At 35.4% G+C, this 16,225-nt stretch overlaps 1 pseudogene; it reads right to left on the reverse strand.

Annotated features, from left to right (window-relative positions):
• Positions 1 to 16,225, reverse strand: part of LOC115519879 — a 136,717-nt pseudogene that overhangs the window by 35,007 nt on the left and 85,485 nt on the right.

The raw sequence follows: 16,225 nt of genomic DNA on the forward strand, positions 1-16,225 counted from the left end.
GAGATAAGAGGTGAATTGTGGGCATTAAATTTTAAATATTTCTTTCCAATTACCCAAGGTATGATTTCTAGCATGGAACTGGATAAAGCATCAGTGTTAGGTCTTTCCCTTGATAATATGTCTCGAAAGTTCTATTGTCAAAAACCGATCTAGCCGTTTTGAAGCCAAAATATAACACAAAGACAGAATTTGGGATAAAGAGGAACAGTAGCTTTATTGCTTTACCTGGCAAAGGAGGCTGCAGCAAGGTATGTCCTTCAGAAACTGTAAGCCCGCCCAGAGGAAGAGGCTGGGAGGTGGGGGGTGGGGGGTGGGGGAGGGATTATAGGGAAATAGGGGATCTAGCCAGTTTTGACAGAAATTGAGTACAGTGCTGTCAGCCATCTTAATCATGTCTTTAGGGTTTTACCGGGTTCCTGAAACAAAAGGCTAAAAAGGGCAGAGGGGAGGTTTGTGGAAGAAAGGAAAATGGTTACTTTAGAATCAAGCTTCCCTGAAGCATTAGTGCAGCCATTTTGATTTTTGTTCAACTTTATGATTTTAAGCAGTTTCAGTTCTGAAGTTTTTGTCTGAGCAGAAATTTCTATAGATCTGGGAAGCTGGTATTAGTGATTTATAGTAAATGTGCCAGATCTTTACTGCCTTTCTTAACAGTCTAAGACCATCTATCAGTTATGACTTTGCTTTTCATCTTCTCTAAATAGCTACACTGCTATGCAAATATATTTTATAAACTTGACCTTTGCATAAAAAATTCAAGCAATCAAATTTTTAATTTATTTCTGTGAGCACCTAGATTTGGCTCAGCATTTATGCTTGCTTTGCAATGTACAAGTAATCCATAGTAACCTTATAAATTTTGTTTCTTACATAGTCATAATTTGGAATGTATAATCTGAAGTGTTAAAAGCGCTAGAAGAATCTAGCCTTGTTAATTAATTAATAATTAGTTATTCTCTTTTAAATGCAGAAATATTCTTTTCTGCCATAACCAAATTTAGCTACATGATATTCTGAATCACTCCCACTGATGCCATTTCATAACAATTTGCTACAACATTACCATGAGAAGTCAAGAATTAGGAAGTTAGTAAGAAAATTACCTGGTTACCACAAAAGGTTTTGATTCAATTGGAATCATCCAATCAGATGACTAAGAAATTTCATTTTCTTGGCAGCCAATACATATTTGTGCTTGATATCTCTGACAGCTGGTGACCTTATACTCTAAGGTAATTTTCCAGAAGGGGAAGGAATTTTACAGCAGGAGTAGTATCCATTTACTTCTGTGGTGTCTACATAAAAAATCTGGAATGTGATACACTTGCCCCTCAAACCAAGGGCCAAATAGTTGTAAAAAATAAAATCTTTATTCATTTAAATCTGAAACACCACCAAATTGGGAGATTACAAAAGCATGTATCTTCTCATCTTCCCCACATTTCACAGTAAATAAAATGGTTTTAGTAGGATTTCTAAAGCAAATACAGTGATTCTTTCTTTAATTTGCACAGGTTTGAAGCATGCAGAGACCAGAAAAAGTGTTTTAAGAGATAATTGTAAATCTCAGCTTGCAAAAGTAGAAAAGGAAAACATAATAGTTATCTAGATGTAGTTTACATTCTTGGTTTAAAAGAAAATCTAACTTTTCTTATAATGAGTTTTCAGTACCTTATATATAACAAATTATTGTAATGCTTATGTTTTATAAACAACTTTTGTACAGCAGTATGATATAATTACCTTGAGTTAGATTTTCAATTTAAGATTTAATACTGTTGGCCTATTTTTATTCTATTTTTATTCTGTCATTAAACAATGAGTTATTAAACTTAAGTTATATTTATAAACTCAAGAAATAAAATGTTTTGGGGGGTGCCTGGGTGGCCCAGTCAGTTAAGCATCAGACTCTTGATTTCACCTCCGGCCATGATCTCACAGTTCGTGAGTTGGAGCCCCATGTCGGACTCCACACTGACACTACAAAGCTTGCTTGGGATTCTCTCCCCCTCTCTCTCTGCCCCTCACCCACTCGCATGCATGCACATGCACACGCTCTCCCTCTTCTCTAAATAAATAAATAAACTTTAAAAATAAAGAAGGAAAATGTTTTTTATTGAACTAATATTTCTGATTTCTTTAGCTGATACTGAAACTGAACATATTTAGAACTATTTAGAATAAGTTCTAGATGTGTCTTCTGTGCACTCGTAAAGTGTTTTTTTTATAGTAACAGTAAACACAGATTAGGCATATATTTCTATATTTGTCACTGGTATAAAACATAATTTCACTCAGAAAATTATGAAAACTCAGAAAATTATTTCACTTCATAAAAGTTTAACTGAATAAAACAGCTTAGAAAATTTTGCTTGAAAGTTTACAATCAAATTTATTTCATTCAGTAATAAAATGAAACCTGCATTTGGTTGCTGGACATTTAGCTCTGACCCTCAGTTTTTCATTATGCTCTATATTGGGCCTCTCTACTTGGGCCAAATGGTTTTATCCCAGCGGAACTTCTTTTAGATATGAGTCAGGGCAACCTGGAAAATAGCCCTTTAAACTCACCAGGCTTTAGTCTCTCACCTAAAAGAATCTAGAGATTGTCAGTCTAAGGCTATCTGGCAGCTGCAGGAAAGCATCAGGAACCCAGGCTACTTTCGGCTCCCTGTTCCACTATTCCTGTGTGTGGTCTTTATCCTCAGGGTCTATGATCCTCTCCTGAGTCACGGTCCTTTGGCCTTCCAGGTGGTAGGAAAGGCATACTCCCTCTCTTTGAGACTTTCCAAAACTCCTACACAGTGACACAGCACTTCTTGCATTTCACTGCCAACAACTTATTGCTTAAATGAACCTAGTTTCAGAGTGGAGAAGAGAAGATAGTTTGTGTCTGCTTTGCATGGTTGCTCTGGTATAAAATTAAGGTTCAACAATTGAGATGGAGTAGGAGAATGGATGATGGAGCAGGCAGCTAACAATCTCCTCCCATGTTTATATGCCCATTGTCATTTGAATAAATTGGATTTCCACTTCTATATCTTGGTTCAGGAAACTGTCCTTTCCTAAAAATTCGAATTCCCTTTGCATACTACTCTTTTTGAAGTTTTAGCCTTTCTTCAATGGCCAACTTAGTTTCTATTGATTCTTGTTTTCTCCAACTGCCCCAGACCTCATTCAAAAGTCAGATAATATTTTATTTTAAATCTATACCACCTATTTGGAACTCACAGTGTGTTCAGTCTCATTATTAATTAATCCTTAATTATTAATTAATGAGAAATACTCATTTCTGTGTATGTGCCTGTATGTGCTGTATTCCCAACCATGTCTAAGCTTCATGAGATCAGAGACTATGCCCATTATTTCTTGGCATCTCTGGATCTTAGAAGACACAAGATTATATATGTGTTATTCCATGAGAGATTTGAGGTAGCACAAAACATTCAAAAGGGTTATGAAATGTCAATAAAACTCTGGAGCACAGAAAGTATAAACTGAAATGGGAAGCCACACATAAAGAGGAAAGAAGTACAAAGTATAAAATAGGAAAATACAGATTGTAAGAATATATTTTTAAATTTCTAAATATTGAGCTACATGTTTGACTCTAAGATAACGGATTTGAGATACATATGCTATTCCTGGTAACCTAAGTGAAAAAGGAGATATGGCCAATTGTAAATTACTGTTGAAAGAGGGAAGAATTTTCAGTAGAAGCAAATCTATTTCCTACCACTAAATGCTTTACAGTGCAGGACTAAGAAATATATTAGAGAATGTCCCTAGTAGCACTTGCATGTCAAATACGGTGATGGACTTATGAGGCTGTTTCTTATAGCACCCATCAATAAAGGGCATGACACCAAACACAATAGTGAATGTCATTTTATAGAGGGTCAAGATTCAGTAGTCATTTTCTTATTGTTTTCAAATAGGGTAAGAAAAAAATAATAATCAGAGCAATAACATAATTGGAGCAATGCATATACTTCGAACAGTCATTAATACCTAATATTCTTTTAACCTGACTTCTGAGTTAGGCTAGATGGTGGAGAGTTTAAGGGTGTAGATAGCTATGTATTTGACACGTGACATCATATAGGGAGATGGCACAAGATAAAGCACACAGGCTCTGCCACTTATTTACTGTAGAATACCGGGTAAGTTACTTAAGTTATCTTTGCTTTGATTCATCTATAAAATGAGAATAATAATAGTACCTATTTCGTTGACTTTATGTGACCATTATAGCAGTAATACTAATAAGGTTCTTGGAACCTTACTTACTTAGAAACTTACTGCTATAAAACTGGTTGCTCATTCATTTTACATAGATAGTAATGTTGAAATACATAAAAATTGAGATTGTGGACTGGGGTTTTTATTTCAATAGAGGCCCACGGATCATTCAATTCTTCCTGATTACGAAGAGAATGGCAAGAGCTATTAACATTGATGAAACTTTTACTTTGTAATTCACAATTTTAGAATCATGTTTTTCATATGTTTTCTTTTAAAATTTGGGTCACTGAGGTCTTATCAAGTGGGAGAGAATGGAAAATGCAAATGCAAATATTTTCAATATAATTCAACAGATCAAACCAAAGAAGAGATAGTGTGACAAGACAAAAGCTTAAGAAAATGGCAAATAGTCATCTACGAACTTTGAGATCTTGGAGACTCATTTAACCTCTTATTATTTCTATTTCTTTATCTAAAGTGAATGTGGAATTGTGAAGGCAAATGTCATGAGTTATAAGAAGGATAATCTCTCTCTATGTCATTGTTAAAATGAAGATCCTGGTAAAATACAAGAACTGCTTGTTAGTGAATCAAAGGTAATATACAGTGATACTTTCCTGTTATGTTACAGTGAAAGAATGTGCTAAACGCTGAGTTATACAACAAATTTATATTTAAAAACAATAATATTTAAAATGTATATAAAATAATCATACGACTTCACTCATGTGAGGACTTTAAGACACAGAACAGATGAACATAAGGGAAGGGAAGCAAAAATAATATAAAAACAGGGAGGAGGACAAAACATAAGAGACTCTTACATGTGAAGAACAGACAGAGGGTTACTGGAGGGGCTGTGGGAGGGGGGATGGGCTAAATGGGTAAAGAGCATTAAGGAATCTACTCCTGAAATCATTGTTGCACTATGTGCTAACTAACTTGGATGTAAATTTAAAAATAAATTAATTAAAAAAGTAAATTATATAAGGTTAGTTCATTTAAAAAATGAATAAAATATATATAATATATGTTTAAATATATAATATATTTTTAAATACTATCAGCATAAAAATTACTTTAAATTTCAGTAAAATTGATGTCTGAGAGTAACAACAAAACCTGAACAATTTTCAGGTCTCTAATGCAATAGCAACTTATTGGGAAGGGAATCAGGATCCATTATGCCAGCAGAATTCTAAATATACCACCTAGCAACAACTCAACCCTATCTCATTATCCAGAAAAGGTCCTTTTTAAAATTGACCTTTTTCTGTGTTCACTTCCTAAGAAAAGCTAATTGTCATCTTTGTAAGACCTCATGATAGTCCACAGATCATCATTTCTCTTATATGTAAGGTATCATCTGGCTCCTATTGGAAAGATAATTTCAGAATGTTTCATAAGCTTCTAAAAAGCAGAGACCGTGGTTTTTATCTCTCTATAGATTTAGGAACTGATGCTGTGCCTGACATTCGACAACTATTCAGTAATTCTTTATTATTGAGAGAGTGGAAGTCAGCAAGATGTCTTTCCAGGAGTATATTTTATGAGATGGAGGAAATGGGAAGAGTGAGTGTTCCCTAAAGAGGAGTGGTGGAGAGATTCATACAATAATGTCTCCTTTTCTCTCAGCCAAGGAGAATGCTTCAGGAAGGTAACTGAAAGTATCTGGTAAGGGAGAAAGGCAAGAGTAGAAAGTTGTTTAAACCTCTATTTGTTTAAACAGCCAGCCTTCTCTTCAGAATTGAGAGTTACCTTAAGGTGTAAGGCAAGATATCAGTCCTGCACCTACTAAGAAATTGTTTGTTTCATTATAAAACCTATTGCTAAACATTTATATAGTCTATATGGTGTTTTAGAAGTGAATAACAAACAATCTCATATGCCACCACTGGAGGAGATAACTACATCCAATCTTCACTCTGAAAAGTGATAATAAAAAAAAAAGAATTAAGTATCTAACTTGCCTTTTTGGAGGAAGCCTAATTCATCACCATTTTTAAATTCCCAATGAAATACTAATTTATTCAAATATCAAATAATGTTAAAACCACTTGGGGTAAGGATGGTAGGGAGCAGGCTTTGCCCCACATGTTATTCCATAGTTTGCTTGGGAATTATGTAATATCTTTTACAGCACAGACATTTGACTGTGCTTTCTGAGCAAACTCTTGGAAGGACAACCTGCCTTATGTGCCTTTTGGGAACTAATATAAAGTCAACACTGATGAAATATTCCTGCCAAAAACATTTCATCTTATATACTTAAAATTTACTAACAGGATAGATTTTTTTTTAATTTATATCCAAATTAGTTAGCATATACTGCAACAATGATTTCAGGAATAGATTCCTTAATTCCCCTTACCCATTTAGCCCATCCCTTCTCCCACAGTAACCCTCTGTTTGTTCTCCATATTTAAGAGTCTCTTATGTTTTGTCCCCCTCCCTGTTTTTATATTATTTTTGCTTCCCTTCCCTTATGTTCATCCAGTCTGTGTCTTAAAGTCCTCATATGAGTGAAGTCATATGACATTTGTCTTTCTCTGACTGACTAATTTCACTTAGCATAATACCCTCTAGTTCCATCCACATGGTTGCAAATGGCAAGCTTTCATTCTTTTTGATTGCCGAGTAATACTCCATTGTATATATATACCACATCTTCTTTATCCATTCATCCATCGATAGACATTTGGGCTCTTTCCAAACTTCAGCTATTGTTGATAGTGCTGCCATAAACATTGGGGTGCATGTGCCCCTTCAAAACAGCATACCTGTATCCCTTGGATAAATGCCTAGTAGTGCAATTGCTGGGTCATAGGTAATTCTATTTTCAGTTTTTTGAGGAACCTCCATACTTGTTTCCAGAGTGGCTGCACCAGCTTGCATTCCCTACAACAATGCAAAAGAGATCCTCTTTCTCCACATCCTCGCCAACATCTGTTGTTGCCTGAGTTGTTAAGGTTAGCCATTCTGACAGGTATAATGTGGTATTTCATTGTGGTTTTGATTTATATTTCCCTGATGATAAGTGATGTTGAGTATTTTTCCTGTGTCGGTTGGCCATCTGGATGTCTTCCTTGGAGAAGTATCTATTCATGTCTTTTGCCCATTTCTTCACTGGATTATTTGTTTTTTTGGGTGTTGAGTTTGATCAGTTCTTTATAGATTTTAGATACTAACCCTTTATCTGATATGTCATTTGCAAATATCTTCTCCCATTCCATCAATTGCCTTTTACTTTTGCTGATTGTTTCCTTCACTGTGCAGAAGCTTTTTATTTTGATGAGGTCCCAGTAGTTCATTTTTGCTTTTGTTTCCCTTGCCTCCAGAGATGTGTTGAGTAAGAAGTTGCTGTGGGCAAGATCAAAGAGGTTTTTGCCTGATTTCTCCTCGAGGATTTTGATGGCTTCCTGTCTTACATTGAGTTTTGTAAGAGTTTTACATCCATTTTGAGTTTATTTATGTGTATGGTGTAAGAAAGTGGTCCAGGTTCATTCTTCTGCATGTCACTGTCCAGTTTTCCCAGCACCACTTGCTGAAGAGACTGTCTTTATTCCATTGGATATTCTTTCCTGCTTTGTCAAAGATTAGTTGGCCATATGTTTGTGGGTCCATTTCTGGGTTCTCTATTCTGTTCCATTGATCTGAGTGTCTGTTTTTGTGCCAACTAACAGGATAGATCTTGAATTAAACTTTTTCATCTCTCTCTCTCTCTCTCTCTCACACACACACACACACACACACACACATGCAATGGTAACTATGTAGAAGTGATTCATGTTATTTACCTTGGTTATTATAATGATCTTTCCACAGTGTATACATGTATCAAAACATGAAATCCTACACCTTAAATATAATTTTATATGTCAAAGATATCTCGATAAAGTTATTTTTAAAAATCTCATCTGAATTGCATCAAGGCTTTAAACCTAACTTCTATCTTTACAGAAATAGAGGACATAGAAGAACAAACTGAATTGTACCATAAGGAAATCTTTTTTTCTTTCAAATCCAGAATGTATGCTATTCCTCAAAACAGTGTTTTCTCTTAAAAAGCCAGTGTCATGGGGTAAAACAAACATGGGAGATTGTAAGTAAACTAGAATAGATTCTAAGGAGACATAACAACCAAATGTAATTCAAGAACATTAAATAGATCCTGCTTTGAAAAAAATCACCTATTAAAGACATTTTGGAGACAGCTTGAGATATTTGTCTATGAATAAATAACATATGACAGTAGGGAATAGTTATTCATTTTCTTAGTTATTATAATGGTATTGTAATTATGTAGAAGTTTGTTCTGATTTTTAATCCATGCTAGAATACTTAGTAAGTGTGATAATTTCTGCAATTTATTTTAAATGCTTTTTATTTTTTATTTTACTTTTTTGGAGAGAGAGAAAGAGAGAGGCAGGCAGGGGAGGGGCAGAGGGAGACGGAGAGAAAATCCTAAGCAGGCTCCACACTCAGTGTGGATCCCGATGTGGGGCTCAATTTCATGATCATGAGATCATGACCTCAGCCAAAATCAAGAGTCAGATGCTTAACTGACAGAGCCACCCAGGCACCCCTGCAATTTATTTTAAATGGTTCAGTAAAAATATATTTTATATAATATATAAATTCTAACAATACATAAATCAAATAGATTAAAAAACATGTATGCAAATATACATGCACAGTGCTATTATAGTGAGTGAAAGATATATATACATCTATAATATATGTACTGAAGTGCTTAAGAACACTTCTTACAAGATGATTCAAAAGGCTTCTTGTAAGAAAGGTTTATCACAGTATTATTTAAGTGAGTGGAACACATTCCCATTTTGTAATACTTATACAATGTGTTTACACACACACAGACAGACACACACATATTACATGTATCAAATATGGCAAAATGTTAACTTTGTTGAATCTTGGCTAAACGCATACAGGTGTCTAGTGAGCTATTTCACCTTTTCTGTATATTTGAAAGCTTATGTACATAAAAGGATTTTTATAAATTAACGATAAAACAAGCCAGAGAAAAGTAGTAACCCAGTGAAATTAAACACCATCACTGTTGTTATTCATAACTCTTTGTTGATCACCTACTAGAACTAGAAACCACACTAGTTGCTATTCATACATTATTCATTTTTAAAAAATTGTGGTAAAATACTTTTTAAGAAGCATTTTCTTAATTATGGTAAAATACACATGACATAAAATTTACTATCTTAACCATTTTTATGCATACAATTCAATGGCATTTAGAACATTCACATTTTTGTGCAACCATTACCACCATCCATCTACAGAATTCTTTTCATTTTGCACAACTGAAACTCTATACCCATTAAACAATAACTTCTCATTTTCCCCTCCTCCCAGCCCCTGACAACCACCATTCTAATTTTGGTCTCTATGAATTTGACTACTCTAGGTACCTCATACAGTGTTTGCTTTTTTGTGACCAACTTATTTCACTTAGCAAAATATCTTCAAAATTCATCCATGTCAAAATTTCCTTCCTTTTTAAGGCTGAATAACATTCCATTGCATGTGTGTGTGTGTGTGTGTGTGTGTGTGTGTATGGTATATATAGTGTATAACGTATCGAATTTTATTTATCCATTCATGCATTGATGGATACTTATATTGTTTTCACCTTTTGGCTATTATGAATAATACTACTATGAACATGGGTATACAAATTATATCTTTAAGATCCTGCTTTCACCTCTTTTGGATATATACCCAGAGTGTAATTGCTGAATTACATGGTACTTCTAGTTTACATTTTTTAAGGAACTACCATACTTTTTTCATAGCAGATGCACCATTTTACATTTCCACAAACAGTACAGAGGGTTCCAATTTTTCCATATTCTTACCAACATCTCTTATTTTCTGAGTTTTTTTTCATACTATCCATCTTAATGAGTATGAGATGGTATCAGTAGTTTTGTGGTTTTGATTCACATTTCTGTAGTGATTTGTGATGCTGAGCACCTTTCATGTGTCTATTGGCAATTTGTACGTCTTCTTTGAAGAAATGCTTATTCAGGTACTTTGCTCATTTTTAATTGAGTTATTTGTTTTATTGTTGTTGAGTTGTCAGAGTTCTTTATATATTCTAGATATTAACCCTGTATTGGGTGTATGATTTGCAAACATTTTATCCAATCCATGGGTTGCTTTTTCACATTATTGACTGTGACATTTAATGCACAGAAGTTTTTAATTTTGGTAAAGTGTAATTTATCTATTTTCTCCACTTTTGCAACCTGATTTGTTTTTCATATCACTCTGAGAGATTGATATTATAGCCACATTTTATACATGAATAAATTAAAGCTTGGGAGAAACAGTTAATGTGGACAGTTCCACCAACTACTACAAGGTGAGGCTGAGTTTCAAATTCAGTTCTGTGTGGCATCTTTCTACTAAACTATTCTGTAGTACTGGCTTCAATATTTATACTGTTACAAAATTAAGAATTAATTAGAATAAACTTTCTGTGCCATCCTGAATGTGCAGATTTGTCAGTTCTACAAACATGCAGTTTTATTGAATTAAGAGAAATTCTTCCCCAGATGGCAGAGCTTGGACAGCAAAATGTCTCATATATTATCTTCTTTGACATATGAAGTACTTAGAAAAGGATAGTCACACAAGACTTATGACAGATTGTCATTTTTTGGAATGAAAAAGACAAGAGTTGAAGGGGTCAGATATTACTAAAGGAATTGTCTGAATGTGATAGCAGGTCCATTGTGTGAGATATTGTCAAAAATTACACTCAACAATCTATAGAATTGCTAAAGAGAGTTGGATGTATACCTTCAAAGTAGATAAGAATGAGGAATAATTTAGTTAAAATAAAAAGTATCTTTGCATAGAGACCATAAAGGAAAATTTTTCCCTGTTTTCTGAACCATGAGCCTTAGTCTAGAAGGAGCCCAAGGCCATAAACTAACCCAAATCGTGTGTCCCACACAACAAAGCATAACCTGGATCTATTATCTTCTAAACTCCTTTCTATTTTTTGGAAGGGAAGAGGAAGCAAGTTTAAGGATCCTCCTTAATACCCTACATATCTGTCAAGTTACCATCTGAGTTTCTTAAGAATTTTGTTCTGATTATAGGAGATAATGAAAACATTGCAATGAAGACTTAAAAGCTTCCAATATATCAGAAAGGCAATATTGTCTAATTTCAAAAAGGAACATCTACATTTAAAGGTTTAAATGACTAAGGTTTGGGCAATGAAATCTGGCAACATCGATTTTAAAATATACAGGTACTTTGACCAGAAGACTCACTTTTCATAAGCTTATTGTGTAACAGCCAAGAGGCCAGGGTGATTGGCAACAACCCTAATGCTCATCAGTAGGGGAATGCTTGAATCGGTGCATTTAGACAATGGGAAATTATACTGCTAGTTTAAAAATAAATTAGATCTTTATGTATGAAATTGAAGAAATGAAATTTCTGTTCAATGAAAATAGCAAGTTATAGAAATGTATATATTTTGACCCTACTGTGAGCTCAGAAAGGAAGGGTAAACAGTGGAATGTTAACATGGATTACTTTAGGACTGGAGGAAGAGTTGAAGAAGATATGATCCATGTTTTTAGATCTCATATTGCCATCTTGTTGCAGCAACTAAGTACTACTTTGTAATTTTGCATATAGTAAAGAAAAGAATGTAAAATTCTGCTCTGGCCTCAAAAATACAATTCCTAAAATCAAATTCTAAGCAATGGAGTTATTCCACTTTCCTTTTCCTAAAAGGCACTTTGTTTTCTAATCACATATAAGGGAAAAAAAATGTTTTTACTTTGAGTGATATAAATAACCCAAAAACAGTTTTGCAAGATCATGAACATTTAATTCTAACTTGGTTGAGTATGAGAGGGAAACAGTGAGCCTAACATATCCTAAAATAAATATCCTACCATGGATTTAAGAAATGCTTTTTGTTGGCCATTTGTGTTGGAAGGCAGAGATGCTTAATGGAGCATCAACTCTGCAGTCAGACTGCCTATATTCAAATCCTATCTGCCACTCACTTGCTGTGCAGGCACATAATGAATCTTCAGTAAATGAGTTAGGCGCTCTCCTGTAGGATTCAGTCCCTGCCCTCCAATAGCCCATAGTGAAGCAGGGAGACAAACTTCTAAAAATTAACAAGTGAATAAGCTACTGAAGATTCCTTCTGCAAAGGATCACAAATATTTTTAATCGTCCCTCAAGTGACATGGTCTGTGGGAGCTTGGAGATCAGCCAAGGACTATCAGTGTATATAGTCACTTACAATGTCATTGTTGGCATAAGTCTGAAAGGAGAGCAAATCTGAGAAGAGAAAGATGATTTTTTTCTCTCATACCTGGAAATAAGCATATGGTATATTCAGAAAGTTGAAATGAGAGACTTCCTGGGAAGATAACAGAGTAGGAGGATCCTAAACTCACCTCATCTCACAGATAAAACAACTAGATAACACCCGTAGCAGTGTAAATAACCCAGAACATGACCCAAAGACAGGCAGAACAGACTCTCCACAGCTAAATGTAGAGAAGAGCCACATCAAAGAGGGCAGGAAGGGTAAAGACATGGTGTAGAACAAAACTGACCCACAGAATTGTCCATAGTTAGGAAGAACGTGGTTGGTGCAGAGAGGGGAGAGGAGTAGGCCCCCAAACCAAGCATGAGTAAGATGAATCCACATAACATTTGGCTTTTAAAACCAGAAAGGCTTACCTCCACTAGTTCTTATAATCAGTGGGACTTAACACTTGAAACTTTAAAAATCAGCAGACACAGCTCTGGGAGAGCCAGAAGGGTGAGAGAAAATTAAGTCCCTGCCCTTAAAGAGACAGCACAACAAAGAGCCCCACTGAGATACAGTATAGAGTCAGCAGTATGAAAAATACCTAGGGTACAAGGGAAGGCGACTTATTTACTAATCTCAGTGCATGTGCTGGAGGGGCAAGTTTCTTTGGGAAATTTCTCCAAGAACAAAAGAGCTGGTGAGTGTCATTTTCCATCCCTGCTCCCCAACCTAGATACGTGTACCCCTGCAAAAACCAACACAGTACCAGCACTCTCTACCTAGCTTGCTAACAGTGTGCCCACCCTCATATTTTTCTATGGTCCTTCCCCCTCCAACCCAGCAGATCTCACCCAGAGTTTTCTCAGGCAGCTATAGGCCCCCTCCTGCAGCAGACCAGGGTGGACATTGGTAGCACCACATACCTCACCCCCATGTTCTCCTGTGGACCTGGCCCCACCTTTGATATCCCTTGGCTGAAATTCATCCAAAACAGTGCCATAAACCTGGCAGTGTGCAAGCAGCCCCAAGAGGCCAGCAGTGCTCCAAAGTGACTCCTGCCCCAGGAAAAAAGGAAGATAACCACACATACCCATCTGATTGCAGCCCTAACAGTGGGCCAGGGCAGATATCTGTTCTGACTGCAGGCCTTACCCACCAATGAAAACTTCTCAGGGGACAACACGGGGAAATTGCCTTGTAGTTAGTGCTACTATCTATGGCAATGCCTGGTCTGACCCAACTCAAGCCCAAGGCAGCACCAGACTGGCCCACTCACAGCACAAGGACCAAAACCTGCCCACAACAAACAAAAAGAGCCATTGCAGACAACCACATTGAAGGGAAAAACATCTGAGCCACAAAAGTAGAGCACATACAACACACATAGAAAACATTAATGAAGCACCAGGTTTTGGTGAATAGGGAACATTGCACTGCAGGGCACTACAGGACCTCTTCTTCATAAGGCCAGTACTTTTAAGAGCAAGAGACATAGCTGACTTTCCTAACACATAGAAACAGACACAGCGAGTTAGAGAAAATGAGGAGACAGAGGAATATGTTCCAAATGAAATAACAAGACAAAAATCACAGCAAAAAAGCTAAATGAAATAGATGAGCTATAGGCCTGGGACAGAATTTAAAGTAATGGTCATAAAGATACTCACTGGACTTGAGAAAAAAAGTGGAAGATCTCAGTGAGACCCTCAACAAAGAATTAACATAAAAAAAATTAAACAGAAATGAAGAACTCAATAACTGAGATTAATAATATACCAGAGGAAATAAATAGTAGACTAGAGGAAGTAGAATAATGGATTAGCAAACTGGGAGATAAAATAATGGAAAGTAATCAAGCTGAATAGGAAAGAGAAAAAAATAATAATAAATGAAAATAGATTAAAAGAATTCAGCAACACCATCAAACATAATAACATTTGCATTATAGGGATCCCAGAAGCACAAGAAAGAAAAATGGGCAGAACATTTATTTAAAAAAATAATAGCTGAAAATTTCCTGAATCTGGGGAAGGAAATAGAAATTCAGATCCAGAAGGCACAGAGAACACCCAACAAAATCAACCCAAGGAGGTCCACACCAAGACTCATAGAATTAAAATGGCAAAAAGTAATGATAAAGATAGAACTTAGAAAGCAGCAAGAGAAAATAGCTCCATACAAGAGAAACCCAGTAAAGCTATTAGATGATTATTTTAGCAGAAACCAGAAGGGACTGGTATGATATATTCAAAGTGCTGAAAGAAAAAAAAATCTGCAAGCAAGAATCTTCTTTCCAGCAATGCTATCATTCAGAGTAAATGGGGAGATAAAAAGTTTCCCAGACAAACAAAAGTTACCAAAATTCATGACCATTAAACCAGCCCTACAAGAAATGTTAAAAGGGACTCTTTGAAATATCAACAATAGCCAAATTATGGAAAGTGCATAAATGTCCATCAACTGATGAATGGACCACATCTTCTTTATCCATTGTATGTGTATATATATATATATATATATATATATATAATATTCCAGTGTGTGTGTGTGTATACACACACACACACACACACACACACACACAATGGAATATTACTTGGCAATCAAAAAGAATGAAAGCTTGCCATTTGCAAAAACATGGATGGAATTAGAGTGTATTCTGCTAAGCAAAATAAGTCAGTCAGAGAAAGACAAATATATGATTTCACTTAAATGTGGAATTTAAGAAACAAAACACATGAACATAGGGGAAGAGAAGGAAAAAGAAGGTAAAAAGAGAGAGGGCAGCAAACCCTAAGACACTCTTAAATACAGAGAACAAACTGAGAGTTGTTGGAGGGGTATTAGGTAGGGAGATGGGCTAAATGGATGATGGCATTAGGAGGACACTTGGGATGAGCACTGGGCATTATATGTAAGTGATGAATCACTAAATCCTATTTCTGAAATCATTACCACACTATATGCTAACTAACTTGGATTTAAATAAAGTTTTAAAAAAATAAATAAAAGACAAGTAGCAAAAAAAAAGAGGGGGTGGGGGTGAGGCAGGGACTCTGAGTGGAAAGGACAGACCATAAGTGGGAGTAAGAAAAGTAAAGAGCACAAAAGCAGTAAAATTAAGTATATCTATTAAAAATCAGTCAAGGGATTCACAAAATAAAAAGATGTAAAGTATTGGGAAGAGAGGAGTAAAGAATGGATACAAACTTTAGCCGTCACAAACTTAATATAGACTGTTACATGCACAAGATGTTATATATAAACCAATGATGACCACAAATGAAAAAACCAGTAGTAGAGATGCAAAAAATAAACAAAAGGAATCCAAGTATATTGCTAATGAAAGCCAGCAAACTGCAAGAGAGCAAGAGAAGCAAGAAACAGAGAAGAACTCAAATTCAACAAGACAAGTAACAAAATGGCAATAAGTATGTGCCTATCAATAATTACTTTGAATGTAAATGGACTAAATGCTTCAATAAAAAACATAGGATGACAGAATGGATTAAAAAGCAAGATCCATTTATATACTGCCTACAAAAGACTCATTTCAGACCTAAAGACACATGCAGATTCAAAGTGAAGGGATGGAAAAACATGTATCATGCAAATAGAAGTGAAAAGAAAGCCAGGATA

The sequence above is a fragment of the Lynx canadensis genome, chromosome C1, assembly GCF_007474595.2.
Source record: "Lynx canadensis isolate LIC74 chromosome C1, mLynCan4.pri.v2, whole genome shotgun sequence".
Lineage (NCBI taxonomy): Eukaryota > Metazoa > Chordata > Mammalia > Carnivora > Felidae > Lynx > Lynx canadensis.